The 16,597-nt window shown below is 47.9% G+C and overlaps 1 protein-coding gene and 1 pseudogene across 1 annotated transcript in view; both read left to right on the top strand.

The window, feature by feature from the left end:
- The window catches only part of SLO2 (slowpoke 2), a 604,504-nt gene that overhangs the window by 136,546 nt on the left and 451,361 nt on the right, over positions 1–16,597 (top strand). The window lies entirely within an intron of this gene.
- LOC144116466 (uncharacterized) overlaps positions 14,881–16,597 on the top strand; it is a 31,680-nt pseudogene continuing 29,963 nt past the window's right edge.

Raw genomic sequence — 16,597 nt, 5'->3', positions numbered from 1 at the left:
TTGTTATCACGAGTAGAACCATTGCCAGCTGCTGAACTTCAAAGAACCCTATTATTCTGTTACATACGGCGTGAAAAATGTCCAGCCCTTATGAAAACTTTGCATAAATATTTGCATGGGCATACGTGTATTTGCTCGCTGGATTATGCGGGTACCAGTAGCAGTTTACTTCTATGCTTCCTGAGCCAATATAGGAGTGTTGGAGCTTGCCTTCCGCCATTTTAATCTAAATGTATAAACATGTACACACTAATTCCGCGCAAAAAGCATTTTGCTTATTTTTCTTTGTGTTTTCCTGCCAGACACTCGGAACCAACCGCACTTCAGCTTGCAGCGTAGCCTCTTTGTGGCTCAGCCATTAATTATACCTCCACTACACAAACCTTAATGTCAGCCTTCATCGGTGTTCGTAAATAGTGCTCTACACAACTTACTCATTGAGCGTTTCCTGCTATCATTAAAGCGGATATTTCTGCTAGTGCAGTTTATACAAGAGTACGGATCTACTGCGTGTAAATATTGTTACCTGACGGCAAGCAGATGAAGGGAGGACTACATGACAGATTGATGTGGCACGATTTAAAGGCGGTGGGATAAGCGCGAGCGCTCCGTGCCGTGCCAGTGCTCAATTTGTCGTCTTCTAGTCCGTGACAGTATCCCTGAATGTGGAGAAAAATCAAGACATACAAGTATTTGCTGCCTTTAGCTGACCCCTAAACTGTGAGGCAGACTGAAGTAAAATGCTGCGGTATAATTATAACAATGCGGGCCACTTACGTGCGCCAGAATGCCGTTATACAATGCATTTCATCTTCCGCCTGCATGAAAATACGATGTGAAAATGAGACGCAATTTATTTACTCAACAGTACAACTTCCTAGCTACGTTGAAGGTGGCATTAACGTCATGGTCGCCGCGCGAATGAAAGGGACACAATAATGTCGTGTAATCACTGGTGGCGGCCCTCATTTTTTTGCAACATCTGCCATCACGAAACTGCGCCTTCACTCAATCATTCTAGTAATAGCGCAATATCTTTTTTTCTCGACAGTTCTCATACGCCTGAAAATGTTGTCAGTTGGGCACAGTTTTGCAGTACTTCGTGACCATCTACCTTCAAAAAAAAAAAAAGAGAGGTGCTTACTAGCAATACCCCTAAATGTAGACGCCACTAATTACCTGCAGTTACACCCAGCGGGGAATCACGCATAAACGTCGTTGGAAGCCCTCTCTTTTAGGACTTTGTTAGCGGCGATTTTTTCGCGGGAAGTCAAATGCCACTCGGTTTGCATAACCGTTCTTAAATAAAAAGCTCTCATTCTCGTACACCTGCCACCTTGATTCCCAGCTTTCACGCACCTCAGCTACTCATGTGACCCCTTCGCTGACTTTGTGAAACATTTTGCCTATAGGTTAAAGCAGCAGATCCGGCCCAGCCTTGTTTCTTCACCATGGCGCAGCGCGGACATGCCTATACGCTAACTTCAATTAATATGCAGTCTTCATGTGTAACAACCTTCCGCAAAGATGTACCAACGTAATTAGTGTTGGCAATAACTGATGTCCAGAAGAACAGAAAGCCCGACGTCCGTTCCGTCACAATTGGAGGCATCTCTCACTACCATGGGCCGAGCTCATGAACAGTAGGGCCAGCAGCAGTAGTTTCTTTGCACTTGTTACACACCTTTCCTGTTCTTTTTTTTACCCCGTGTATTCAAACTCTCTCAACAGTATTGCATCCCATGAATTCCAACAAACTGGACTCGTTCGCCTCTACCAATATTTGCGCCCGACGGAGCGAGCGCCCGGAATAGCGGGTCATGTTTAAGAAGGACCTTCGTTTCATGCGGGTTTATATTTACTCGGACGATGAAAAGTGCACTGTGCGAGATTAAGCAGCTGTTCTGAAAAGTTCTCGCGCGTCGGGCTCCTGTGTGTGCATGCCCCTTGTGTGCCCTCCTTTTCTCGGCTGCTTCGCTCTGCGTTTTTTTTCCTCAGCGTTTCTTTCCCTCTCTCTGCCCTTCTCCCCCTCCTTCCGCCTTATTTCTTGCTCCCGCACGACATCGCTCGCAAGTTACTGCGACTCGCTCAGTTGAATTGCTCTCTCCGTTGTCTCTCTCTTTTAGTTCTCTCACACTTCTCTTTGATACTTTCATACGAAAATTTTATACAAAGACATCGACGCCAACCACATATTTTATTTCCATAATAATAAAGCCGCCTTTATTTCATTTGATTTCATTTTATTCTTCCGATAACTAGCATAGCAAGGGACGTGGAAAAAGCTGCACGAGGAAGCTTGAAATACCCGCCACCTCTTGTGCCGGTTGTTCTGTTTTGTTTGCTGCTGCTGTCACCGTTCATTCTCTATCGACGCTGGCCGGCGCAATTATCATTGTGTCGTCCGCCAACTGACAATACTGTCGTTAACCTTGCCTAATCTCTCGATATACCTTTTTCCGCTTGTGTAGACGACTGTTCGATACCTACCTTGTGCGCTGCCTAGTCGAAGTTTTTCCTAATGTGCATGCCTATTTCACGGTTGTCGTTCCTGATATGCATTGTGGCCCTCCTGCAAAGAACGGCCTCAGATGTGAGAGTATTGGTATGCCCGAAAAGTAAATATCAACGTGATCGAGCCATCTAAAGTGAAAAGCAGCTCAAAAGAATTTCTTCCGACGCGGCAAACACGACTCGGCGACAGCATCGACATTGTCGTTTAATCTTGAAGTTACAAATACAAAACGAAAGCGAACCTAACAGCACACGAACCAAGGTGACAGCGTCTTCGAAAGTCTGTATTTGCACGACGATGTTTACGCTCCGGTCACGTATAGCCTACGTCCGTCGCATCCTCGCACACTATAGGCCTCCACGTCGGAGGCTTGGTGCTCGGTGAGCTGCGAGCAACGCGTGGGGGGAGGGGGGAGAGAAGTGCGAAGCACGCACTTTTACATCGCGACACTCTTCGCGCATAAACTAAAAACCTAATGGTGTCAGGAAGGGAGGCCTCAGTTCAATCTTAGCAGGCGCCGGGTCACGCCACATACTCTCAGGAGTAAGTGTTCGTTGCAGGAAATTTCTCTTCATATGACAGTACGCGTTGCTCGAAGAGAGACGTATGCGCTAAATCTGTGCTTCAAGACGAACGGTACCTGCGCGTTGCCCTCTGAGCGTAGCTCCTAAACAGATCCGCTCCTGCGGTACAGCGGCAGTTATAAGGGCAGGTACGGTATGCGTAATGCGTTTCTCCTGGTTATTCATTGCTTCAGTGTGGACGGGCGATGTTCAAGGTATTGCAGCCCAGAAACGTGCCACGCGCCGCTGGCCTGCTGAGTGACGAGAGGTATGTGTTGAAGCGAGGCACGGTAACCGGCTCGAAGCGTGAAACCGTGTTCTTAGGGACCAGAGAGCGAGAAATTGCGCGAAATCTCCGACTGAACACGATGCACTGGTTATGCCACTAGGCAAAGGCATAGCCTCACAATAATCCCATTTATTACGCGTTATAACTAATTTAAGCATTATTTCTTTCCACGAGCAGTAATTGAATGGAATCTCCTAACCAATGACGAACTTTCAAGATCATCTCTATTGAGATTTGTTTCCAGTGTTGCTTAAAAATTGGTTGTCTATGCTTATTTTGCAAAATGTTCAAGCGGCAATAATGTACTTTATTTTTGTGTTCATTGCCTGTGTTATTGTATTCTGTTGACTTATGTTCATCCCAAGCTGCTAAAATCTCCAGTGGCGATTGCAGTATATGCAAATAAAAATAAAATTATGCAGACAAACCCACTTTCTCAACGGTCAAGAGGTGTATGTATTGTGCTGTACCGTCAAATCTTGAGCAGTGCTCCAAAACAATACTTCCACTCTGAGAAAAGATTCTTACCCGAGGGGAACTGGCGAGTAGAAGGGTTAGGATGCCTTCAGCTTTTCGTAAATCAATAATGCGCAGAAAAAGCCGCAGACGTTGCCGGGTGCGTACGGAAGCGTTGCCGATGCGTTGCCGAGTACGAGTCGTATATCAAAACAAAAACGACCTGTCCATTTCGAAGCACCATATGGAGGAAAAAGGCCGACTACTTTTATTTTCTTCCATTCAGCTATCTGCGAACATCCGTCAGAACCAGTCAGTAATTGTCCAGATTTGAATGGACGATAATGTACAACCCACCAGCTCTCGAAACGGCCATTAAGGCTATTAATTGCAAAAGGAGTGCCATCATATGCTCCTTCTTCATGACGTTCCAGCCCCATACTTATGGCTCTGTGCCATGTCTCCGCGTTAGCGTCAATCAATACGGCACGGAATTGTGCTCAGCAGTTCGTGGGAGGAAAGTAAGAGGCCTCCTTATCTGGCGACGCCGGTCACGTAGCGAGCAAGGACCGAAACGAGCATAATAAGTTGTCGGCGTAATGTGCCTGAACAACAAACCGTTCCCGCGTTGTATCCCATTCAGATGAGAGGCCGAGTCGCTCTTGCGGTTCTGAAGGATACCGGAAGGCAAGGGCGTGGGAGAAATACAACGGTTCTTTTACTCCCGTCCTTTTATATGCTTCGTCCGCCAGGCCGAGTGATCAACTCGAGCTATAGCGAATGCGTGGATTTGCCAGAATCGCTGCAAAGAATCAAAATGAATATCAATTAGAATTATATTTTTTTTATCGCCGCAGCACTGGAATGGCATAGCACGTCAAGTCACGACAAATCACGCACGTTACGGACAAGAAATAAAATAAGTGAAGCTCTTTACGCTAGGTGGAAGAGAAAAATGAAGACCATAAGGAAAGAACACTAGCGTGAGAAGTGAGAGAGCAGTCAATACGCAGGATTGGCGCATAACGCATGAAAAGAGCTCAAACCATCGATACTCACACTCAATTGTAGTTATACTTTAACTAACAGAGGTGAATCCTCTTTCTTTTCTTGGCTATCCCGTCGCCATTGCTGTTATTAATCTGCCCTGCCCTCCAATGCCCGCATTTTTTTCTTCTGTGTCCACACACAGCAAGGAAACCAAGCCACACGTAAGCGTTAGCTGAAGCTCCGAAAGCGCTAACGATGCGATAAAGCAAAGAAAGGTGGAAACGAACAGATGCAGCACCCATTGCTCTGGCGAATGCTAGCATTACTGCACGCAATCTCGCCGTCATTCCCAGGGGGAAGGTGGGAAGGAGGATAACGTGCAGGAGCGAGACTATTGACAAAGTGGCGCTGGAAGAAACGGGCCAGCTGATCGGTTTAAGCTAACAAGATCTGGGCTCCTGATCCGCCAAGACACGGTCTAAGATGGCGCCCGTTCAATGGCAACAGCCTTTCACTTTCTTTCCTCTCTGGCGCTTTTCATGTTCCCCGAGCGGTGTGTGTGTGTTCTCAGCGCCTTTGCCCTTCTAGAACACCGTGTGCCAGGGACGAACCAGTTCAATGTGTGTGCGTGTGAGTGCGTGCCTGTGTTGTGTGGGTGTGCAAGCGCATGTGCGTATGAGTGTGAGGGCAAAGGAAAGCGTTGCGTTCTGAACGTAAACACTGGAAGTCGAAACGGGCCTTCGGATGGGCTGCCTTCAACGCTAGGGCAGGAAGTAATGGCGATACGACTCAAAGGAGAAAGAGTGCGAGGATTTCCGACGTAACCAAGGTAGCAGCATATTAGCTGCGACGTTTTCTTTCTTCTTTCTTTTTCCGCTCTGGAATATGCGTTGGGACAAACGGGGAGCGCGTGACACGATCCCTGCATGTATTACACATCGAAAGGGTTTTAATTTTCATTCAAGGACGACGGTATTAAAAAGCCTAAGAAAGCTTTAGGTTATGTCTGTTTCTTGAGTTAAGTAACCGCGTAGCGTTTGTGTGCTGGAGCTTTATGAACTTCGAAGTTCATTGTCGCCTCTGGCCATCGTTGTCACCGCGGAATAGGGAGGACGGCCAACGGTAGCTAGTTTGAAAGCAGGCGGTCCTCAAAGAAACGGCGTGTCAATATTTCAAAATTAAGCGCATTCCGAAACAGGGAGACAAGAATACAAAGCTTAGATCTCCTATCACGTTATGCTTATTAGTGTATATTCAAGAGATATAATTTCGTTAAGGTCTTCCTTGATAATGTGCTTTACTGCAGCGAATTGACTATCTGTGTCGATCACTTTGACCTGTCAACTCCAGCCGCCTCCAAACCTAAATCAACAAGACGATCTTCCGTTGAGACGGCTTGCCATTACATTACGTGAATTCCTGAGGGTTTAAGTGGCTGCTACTTTTCTCGATGGCCTCGCCCGCACCTAATAGGATGCAGCACGTGCAGAGCACGTGGCATGTAGTTCTAGCTGGTTTCGTTGTGCCGAGTCACGTGCGAGAAGCCTCTCTGGTGAAGCAGCTGATTTCATCCGGTGGATGTCGCGGCAAACGCAACAAGGAAGCAGGGTAGTGGCTCGAGAGAATAGCTTACTCAAGCATTCCAAAAGAAAACGTTTGTGAGAGCAGTCTTGAAACCGGAGGCCCGAAGCGGGAGGTGGCATTGACGAACAACGGAACGCTGAAGTTGAACGCTCTGGACAACTGCGTGGACACCTGTAACCGAGCGACCAAAGACGACCGGTGACCATCTCAGGACAATTGCGACAGGCGTAGTCGACAACGCGTTTCTCTCACTAGTTTGAAGCCCTAGTGCCTTTCTTTAAATGCTTGTCATGTTTGCCTTCTTTTTCGGGCGTGTGAAAACGCGCTATGTTTCGCCCCGTAATAAATTCTGAGATCGGTAGGGTGGAACAATTGACGCGTCTAGCCAACCATTATAGGAGTAAGCGTAAAGTGATGGTCCTGAAAGGGGACCGACGGAGGAATCGGTCATGCTCAATTTGAACCAATGAGCAGTGTTTTATTCCGCACTTTCTCACTTGTGAATAATTACAAGTAACATTCTTCACAGTGCAGCCATAGGTCTGCAGAGGAAAGCTATACAGCTTTCTTCAATTTCCGCAGCTATAAAAAGGGCTGTACTGGTTCGGGGCTCGAACCTGTAACGCGCCCACCTCGCCAAAGCAGTCTCTTTGCAAACTGAGCTAACCAGACGGGCTGGCAGCCTGTATTTATAGATATCTCCATGAATTTGGCCTCTACGTGCCGTCTACTGGCTTTGAGCAATGTCGCCTTCCTTCTTTTTTTCTTCAGGTATTCAGGACGTATGAGCCTGATCGGTCAGGAGAGAGCCTTTAGTGATTAGGGGCATGTCTCCTCCATAGCGCATACTATTAGAAGGAAGAATTGGCATAGAATAAATGGAAAAAGAACAAGAATAATGCGATGTAAAGTGACGCAAACTGCACGGAATGGCTCATATAAAAGGTTACAATGCAGTTACGCCCGTTCATGCCCATATACTAAAGAAACTCCAAAACTCCCGCGGAGGAACTTCAGCGGCTCGCGAAGCGCACGTGAGAAGGTACTGAAAATAAACACAGGAATCCTGTCCTCTTGTGCTTTATATTTAGCGAAGCACTCGTTCCCTGAAACAATATTAGCATCAAGCAAGAATTCGAGGAAGCACAAATGGGCAAGCGACGCACGCGTGCAGAGGTAGAAAACGAAGCCACACCTAGCACGGGAGGGGCAAACTGGCTCCCCTAAAGCGGGGCAATTAACGAGCTCACTCTTTGCGCACGAGCTAATGGGCTCTCGGAATTGGACCCGGAGAGCCGATAATGAAGTGTTCAGCGGCGCTGGCATGCTCCTCGTGGCCTTGGTGCAACTTTAATACATTGCTCCTGTGATATGAACTTCCTACTACCCGTTCGCTTTTCGATGGTCGTCGCAACTGTACGAAGATTTAAAAGATGCTTTCTCGGCGTAATTGCGAGAATTGTAATTTTAAACCTGACGTGCGCACGGCGTCGTGCACTTAGCATAAATCACGAGCTACCATGAGCGGAATTCGGCTCTGCGTTCTGATATAGCGCATTTAATCTCCCAGTCCAGCGTGTTTCGATGGCGTCGGCATCTTATAAAAGAGGGAGCAGGAAGAACAGCGGATCAGCCGCAAGCCAGAAGCGACATTAAAAATTGAAAATTAAGGGCTAATATCGTCTTTTAAATGGATTTCTTCTTTTCGCGCTAAACTTTTCCTTGCGTCAGAAATGCAAATATTGTTAAACGCTTGCAAATAAATAGCCCAAGCACTTCAAACGGCGTTCTAACCACTTTTTTTAGGAAATGATAGCAGCAAGCCGGAATGAAAGGCATAATAAACTTCGTTGTTGCCGTACCTAAGTTTCGCATGTCCTTGAATTTGCGCTCGGAATCATCTTTTACTAGGATAAAGTGCCCACCTGAAATACTTAATGCCGCCGCAGTGGCTCAGTGGTTATGGCGCTCGGCTGCTGACCCGAAATAGCGGGTTCGAACCGCGCCGCGGAGGTCAAAATTCAATGGAGGCGAAATTCTAGAGGCCCGTGTACTGTGCGATGTCAGTGCACGTTAGAGAACCCCAGGTCGTCGAAATTTTGGGGCCATTGACTACGGCGTCCCTTATAGCCTGAGTCGCTTTGGGACGTCAAACACCCACAAACCAAATCAAATCATGAAATACTTAATGACACCTTACTTCTTCAGCGGCGCCTTGTAAGCGCACCGCCACCTCAGAAGCGCATTGATATTGCTATTCCGCATAGAAGTGGAGTAATAAATGTTTGTAGCAAAACAAAACACGCGCTCAAAGAGATTCATATAAGATTTTTCATTACTAGTGCAGCGCTCCAATCGGTCTGCCCACCCTGCAAGGACAATACAGGCGGACTCCTTGAACTGCATGAAGGGATTGAAGACGAAGCAGAAACATGCTCAATGAAGAACTGTGCTCAGACAGTCACTTTAAGAAACCTTCAACAGTGCTCAGATACCAAAACAATAAGGAGTTTATAGTACGCGATGAGTGTGAGTCTGATGTTACTCGCTGGCGCCGCATGAGGTGTTGCGAGGGCGCGAACTTTCCTCGTGCTTCTTGGTGAACGCGTACGAACTTCGCGCCATCTGGTATATCAACGAAGCTAAAAAGCGTCATTGCGGAATTAGCTAACTGCGAATGAAATCAAGCAGCTCCTAATGGCCCTTTTTTTGTTTGGCGAGTGATAGTATCAGTTACGTACGCACTAGTAAACTCAATGTAGTTATTTGAGGCCTTCACTTTAAATGCTCTTACTTACGAACGCTGCTAGTTCACATTTTTAACAGCCTTTATTTCATCATAACCCGTCTGAGAATAAAGAATAGGCGACAACCCAACGAGACCTGATATTCCTTGAGCAAATATTGTATTCACTACAACTCTGGAACGAACTTCTCAGGTTCGAGAAGCGAGAGTAGTGGCGCCCTGTCGGGGCCTAACTTTCTGTTTCTGGAATCGTTCACAGTCAAGAAATCAAGAAAGTTAATTGCAAACATTGGGAACAAATAATGTCTCTTCGCCTTCGCAACGGTATGGCTGACTCTAGAAACAACTTCAGCAGGTCAGGTAACGTTAGTGGAACATGCAAAAGAAAATCACTGCAGTGACACAGATTAACATCACGTGACAATCATCCCGTGTATAGGTTCTCTCGTGACTTCTCAACCATAATACAGACTCCTTCTTCTTCTCATACTCGCACAGTCACATTCTGTTCCTTGTTTGTTGATCTGGCACAGCGAAACGCGCGCTTCCCCAGGCAGGCCGTCGTTATTTACGAAAGACGCCGGGTGTCGCGCAAAAGTCGCGACCGCGAAGAAAACAATAGCGGGCGCGCTGGCACGGAAGGCGAGCTTTTTCCGACAGCGCACTTCAGCACTGGGTGGAGCCGGCCCTGGCGTTGGGAAGCGCCCACGCCAGCCTTGCGCAGAGAAGGAACAATTAAAAAAGACGCCGTCGTATACGGGGCGGCGAAAACAGAGCAGCGGGGCCAAGCGGCGGCACCTAAGTGCCACGGCCACGCATTACGAAATGAAGAGCGACGCTAGGTTGGCCACCGCTGGCGATGTTGCCTTGGTGACCGCAGCGGCCGACACGCCGACCACCGCAGCGAGATGCGGCTGCCGAGCGTAGCGTAGCCGAGTGGGCGCCAGCACGAGCATACGTGAGCGCGCCGCTTCGGCAGTGCCTATCGTCGGCGGCGGCGGTCCGTCACAGACGTGTCGGAGAGCGGCAGCACCTAGTCGTGACGTCAGTGTCTACGATGAGATGACCAAAAGAAAGAAAAAAACACAGAAGATAGCCTAGCGCCTTGGCTATTACGTTGGGAACTACGTCCTGGAGAGAATATCTCTAGCGTACGAGACAGTTTGAGAACTGTGTCTCAGTCATGCTTCTATACGCTGTGTTTAGGTCTGGTTTTGACAAGTAACAATCATACGTAACCTCATGGCCACCAAAACTATTCCATCCGCAATTGAAGTCACCCAACGTTGACGGAAATCCGGGTTACTCTGGCACTGTCCGACGCTGGTAGCCAGCGAACACATTATTAATTTACGGTCAGAAATTGAGCCAGTGATGTCCGGCTCGGCACAGAGGATCCATTGACGTTGGTTCAGTCCGGCGGCCCGCTAACTAGCAACAGGGAACTCGTAGAAACGAGACAACAAAGCGACACATGTGCAGGCACCGACACGCGCACACAGCGTCGACAGAGGAAGTGCCGCAGACCCTTGGTCCACGTCGTCGGTAGTGGCAACACTTTGGGCACGCAGGTCACGTCCTCCTCGACGGGGGGCAAATGCGGTACGTGTTTCGCGTGTTGTCGCACTGCCGGTTCAGGTGCGAAAATAAAGCCTACCAATGTTGAGCCAACGAGGTAAGGTGCACAGTTGTGTTGTTCAGTGATCATGGCGTCAATCTGCGGTCCGAACAGTGCTTCGAACTCGGAGCTAGATTCGTGAGTAGCGACACCGGACACTGCGCTATGTATTCCACGCATAAGTGATTTACCTCGGGGAAGGGGGACAGTGAGGAAAGCTAGGAAGCATGTGCCCCTCGAATGTGTTATATGACGCATTTCTAGGCGCACATGCCACATATATATATATATATATATATATATATATATATATATATATATTAGAAAGAAAAATCCCCTCGTGCTGTCTGTGTGTCTGTGGTGTCGTGTTGAAAAAGCGCTCGTGTATTCTGTCTTATTCTACGTCCTTGTTTCTCGCGCTTTTACGTTCAGCATGAAAAATCACCGATCAATGAAAAACATTACACTTAAAAATTAGGGCATTAATTTGACATTTCGTCCGGGGGCCAGTCGGGGCCCGGTGATGTCGAATTAATGCGTTAAGTTTTTTAACTGTTAATAATAATAATAATAATAATAATAATAATAATAATAATAATAATAATAATAATAATAATAATAATAATAATAATAATAATAATAATAGTAATAATAATAATAATAATAGGTTTTTGGAAACGGAAATGGCGCAGTATCTGTCTCGTATATCGCTGGACACCTGAACCGCGACGTAAGGGAAGGGATAAAACAGGGAGTGAAAGAAGAAAGGACAAATGAGGTGCCGTAGTGGAGAGCTTCGGAATAATTTCGACCACCTGGGGATCTTTAACGTGCACTGACATCGCACAGCACACAGGCGCCTGTTTTTCATTTTTTGATGATTCCTATTTTCAATTATTAATCAGCTGCAGTGAAACCATTTCTGATGTATATATAACCAGAAGTAATTATAATAACAGATGCCCAGTGGATACGTCAGTAAACCCTTTTTACGCGTTGACGCGCCTCTCAGCATACTACACACATATATACAAGATACAAACACTTCTGCTTAGCAGCCACATGTCTGCGGCGATTCTTGAGAGTGAATAATTTCAAGCTTTTATGATATAGACCGATGCCAATTTTCTAGGAACTCCATACACGCATGGTCAACCACAGTCGCTGTCACCGCGGAAATGATTGGCCGCCATGAAATTAATGGAGCAGAGAACAAAGAAACATTCTCCTGGTTTCACCTTCTGCTCGACCAATCCGTCTTGGCGCTACAGCTGCTTAAAGAGTGGTTTGAATCGGCACGCAGGCAGTATGGAGCCAAAAACTTAAACCGATCATAAAAACATTCTTGAGTACAGAGGTTCATTCAAATTAAATGCTGCATGTTGGGAAATCGGTTAAGCTTTACTATTTTGACATGAAATACCTAGGAAAGAGGCCGGGGTGTACTGCTATGTTTTATATTCCTAAACGAGACATAAACTGAGATTTCATTAAGAAAGGGTTTACTGCGCGCGCTAAACATTGCGCTAAAGATGACTGGATGCCGTCTATATAGTAGCAATAATCTTCAGAAAAACTCTAGCTTCTAGCTTATTTTAGCTTTTAGCTTCCCGCTGCGGGCAGGCTGAACGCTAAAAAATATCTCTTGAGCCGCTGAGTCGTGCAATACACTATACTTATAGGCTAGTCTGTGAATTGCGGTTTAGAGTTTACTGCCGACAGGGATCACATCATCGTGCACTCCCGATGTGGTCAGCTCGGCACGCCGCACTATCTGTCGCAAAGGCCCGAGGCGATCTTCTCAATCTATAAGAGCTGGAAGGGAGACAAAGGGGAAAAGCGAGCAGTGGCCGCGGTCGCCTCAGGGATGGCGCGATAAGTGACGATGGAACTGTCACGGAGCGATGACACCGATGGAAGGCGGCCAGCGGCGCAGCCTTTTCCGGTCAGCGGATGGGGGGGGGGTATAAGGAGGGAATTATAAAGGAAAACATGTCACCATTCTGCCTGGGCGTTTTTCCTCTTTTTCTCGGCTTGACGGACCACCCGCCTTAGGCCTAAAAATGTTTTTGACGTTAAGAGAATGGTGTGTTTCACCACCCTGCCTTAGGAAACAACATACTTTCGTGATTAGAGAAGAATTGGGTCGGGATCAGGAGGGATAAACCGCAGGCTCGATGCTGTAAAAAAAAAAGCTCCCACTTATAGCTTTTGAGACCGGATGCGAAAAAAAAAAACAGCCAGCGTCAGGTGGACGAAAAGAATTCAGCATGCAACGTGACAAGATGACTTCATAAACTGTTATTGAATAAATAGGCAATTTTGAATTATATTGTTATGTGGCGACCAGCCGAAGAATGAGGCTAGATGTACGATGGCAGTGAGATGATTTTTAATGGCGGCTGGCCTAGCGCGAGTGCTCCGTCCCGTGCCACTGCCAGCGTCGTCGTCTTCGTGACAATATGCGGTCTTGCCGGTCGTAGTTTTACATTTAAACGTAGAACTAGTTTCATTATGTTGTTGAAATTACGACGTTCTTTAAAAAAACCGTTTTGTTAGCATCATGATGTCGCCGTCTTCATTTCGTTCTTTACGTTCGTTCCTGATGAGAAGTAAAGATGACGTACTCGCCTTTTCAGTCAAGGGAATGCATCTCCTTTTACATTAACATTATCTGATGGGGTTTACGTGTTCTTTCCTGGCAAGAGGCGCTGTATGAACCGCCAAGAAGTGAAACTCCTCTTTATTCGTGTCCTTTTTCTCTGTTTTTTTTTAATTTGAACGGTGCCAAACGGGGCCTGAGCTTAGTTAAAATCCGGTCTTTTTTCGAAGTGTTCTCTATGCCTGTGCTACTACGCATGAACGTATCCTGTAAGCTTTCGGGCCTCATTTTGCAATGAATGCGCGCGGCTGATAACGTGAGTAAGGGAACGAAATGCCGCTAAAGGACACAAAGCCATTAAGTGATGAATACCATTCGCCGAAGACCAACGCAAATACAGAGCTACATATTACGCCTGCAGCGTGCGTCTTAAGACCGCAGGCACTGCGCATTAAAAACAGCACCGCCGGCACTGAACTGAGTTGTCAGCGGCTGACGATCAGCCCATGGGACGGGAAATGGTCAGGCACCACGCTCCGTACGCGCTCAGGCACAAGCTATCCGGTATTCGGCAGCCAGCGGTGGGTGTCGCTAAGTCATCGTATCTTTAGCCCACTGATCAGACTACAGTGTAGAAAACAATTTGTGGTCTGGACTCTCCTTTCTCGCAGAATCCTATCCGCTCTTGTTCTCATTACTTTATGAGAAGAGTTGTGAATGGGACCTCGTTAACGAATGACACAAAAGATGGATCATTCGTCTAAAATAGTGCCTGTATACCTTTCCGGAAAATTCGCGACATTGGCATTCCAACGTCCCGGTGGATTTATTGCGCGCAGACTGCGCTATGCACCACTGTTTTTTACGGCACATAACGAGCCTTCTTTGAGCTTCTAAATGACCATACGGGACCAAGATGCGTTCTTCAGGGGCGTTAAGAGCTCCTGCGTCGGTAGTTCAGCGCAGCCCGGGACGTCGTACAAATAAGCGCACGGACACACTGGCATTCCATCTCAGTGCGCGCCGTTGTCGACCTGGGTGCAGCAACGGAGCGCTCAGGATCGCAGGCATGTGAACGCTCGTCGCCACAACTCTGCGGGCTACTTTTCGTGCATATTAAAATCGACACGCATGAAGCCACCGATAGAAAGGGCAACTGTAACCTATACACGACTGTCGTGAAAGAAGAAAAATGCCGATGCAACCCCGAACGGAAAGACGCTCCGTCGAGTGCTGAGCTGGTAGTGCTGGAGGAGAGGGTGGATGAAATACGGGTAATAAAAAGTTTACAAACCATCTCCTCGTCGATAGCTGATGCAAGCATGAAATGCGCTGCAGGGAAGGCCTACCGTGTTTTATGACGGATCATAGATGCTGGTAGCCGCACAGGAATTCGGGGAGCGTCCCTCATCATCCACTTTTCTGTCCTTAGCTGTTATTCACGAGCGAGAGTGCGCCCGGCTTTCTTCGCGGCTTTTCATATACGTGTACGGAAAAACGCGCGACCAGCGCTCGCTATGAGCCCAAGGAGAAGGGATGGTGCCAGCACGCGCTACACGGAGCTCTGGGACTCTTGTCTCCCAGAGTCTCCGCCTCCGCCGACCACCACGTCGAAGAACAACAGTTAGAGGCCTGCCCTTCAGAGCTCGCGCGCATTCTGTAATGATGGCAACTCAAGCGGCACTGACACCTCGCTTCTCAAGTGCCTCCAGGACTACGCGTGCGCCTCTCGGGCTGGGGGGCAGAACTTGGGCTCCTTTCGCCCCGCACGGGACTATGAAGACACTGTTGCTGACGCATGCGTTGTACCGGCGGCAGCGCAGCACGTAGGCAATAGAAGCTGAGCTGAAAATTTCGCCAAAGTTCGTTTAGGTTCGCCTCCGTGTTGTGCTCCGTCCTGGCACCATGGTCCTCCGCGGCGCGCCGACAACGGGAGCTAAAAGCATTTCATGATTAAAAAAAAGGGAAACTTTGCAGGGATTTATTGGCCGTGCACTACTCGCTCGGTGCCTTTCTTGTCATCTTGAGCTTCGAGCGCCACGGCCGGAGCCGCACTCTCGTGTACCCCACGCGTTCGTCGGGGAGCGCCCGAAGCGCCCATCGCACAGACGTGCTCTCTGACGCGCGCGGAATTTTCTAGCGCTCCAGAAGGTTCATGCATAGTCTCATCGGCCGCGGGAACCGGGCGTCCGAAGGCACCGCCAACCTGTACAGACTGCCCGTCACGCACCTGACTGGCCTTCGCTTGGTTTGTGCCCTCAGCTTCTATTTTGTTCGTCAGGGAGGGCTGTGGAGAAAGTTGGGCTCTATTGCCGAGCTTTTGGTGTTTTGTTTCCGGTGGCTTGTATATCTCACTGCGACAGCATCAACTATGATAGCACATCCACCAGCCCGACTCGTTTTCTTTCTTTTATTACGGTTATATTATTACCTGGTTGTGCACTCGCTCACGTCAGTCCATCTTGACGTTTTTCGAGGAGAACCGTTCCCAATACCACGCTTGAGGTGATCGCAGTACAGAAGCAAAAGCTTGTGCAGAAAGCTAACGTAAGGGCATCCGGCACCGCACAACGTGCCATCTTTTCCCACCGCCTATACCACAGCAGTCATGCCTGGGCGCACACCGTCGCTGCTGCAAGCCGTTCTCGCTCGCTCTCGCTCCTCGCGAAAGTTCGATTGGATGGCGGAAGCCTACCTGACATGACTTATGGCTGAACGCGACTCATCCAAAGCTTGGTGGGGGAGGGCGGGGAGGGGTGTACTTAGTCCGCATCGATTGACATTTTTGTTCCTTCTTTCTACTTTTTTCTCTCTATCCATCTCTATTTTCATAATGCTTGCGCTGCAAAAACCACTGTTGTGCCGTACTCTTCCCTTCAGCCCAACTCAGGCAAGGGAACTCGTCAGCACATGAGGTCCGCATTGTCTATTGGTGATGATTCCCTTCCTAAAGTGAGAGCAATAAAAGTGAAAAGGTTGTGCGTTTTGGGGGGGGGGGGGGGGGGGGGGGGCTCGCCCAGACACTATAGCCTCCAGTGCTAACCTAAATGAAGCACGTCTATGTAATGATTATGATCCACATAAGTGTTTTCGCATTTAGCCTCGCATTCGCCTTTGTATTTCGCTTTCACATGTGCCATCTTTTCCAAAATTAACTATGCGGCATGATTTGCTTCTCAGTCGTATAGTTGAGCCGCCTTGCAATCTCTAAATCTCCGTAAGGTAACTAGAGCC

Source organism: Amblyomma americanum, chromosome 1, assembly GCF_052857255.1.
Source record: "Amblyomma americanum isolate KBUSLIRL-KWMA chromosome 1, ASM5285725v1, whole genome shotgun sequence".
Classification (NCBI taxonomy): Eukaryota; Metazoa; Arthropoda; class Arachnida; order Ixodida; family Ixodidae; genus Amblyomma; species Amblyomma americanum.
Note: the sequence above shows the minus strand (reverse complement) of the source record. Positions and strands in the feature narration are given on the sequence as shown.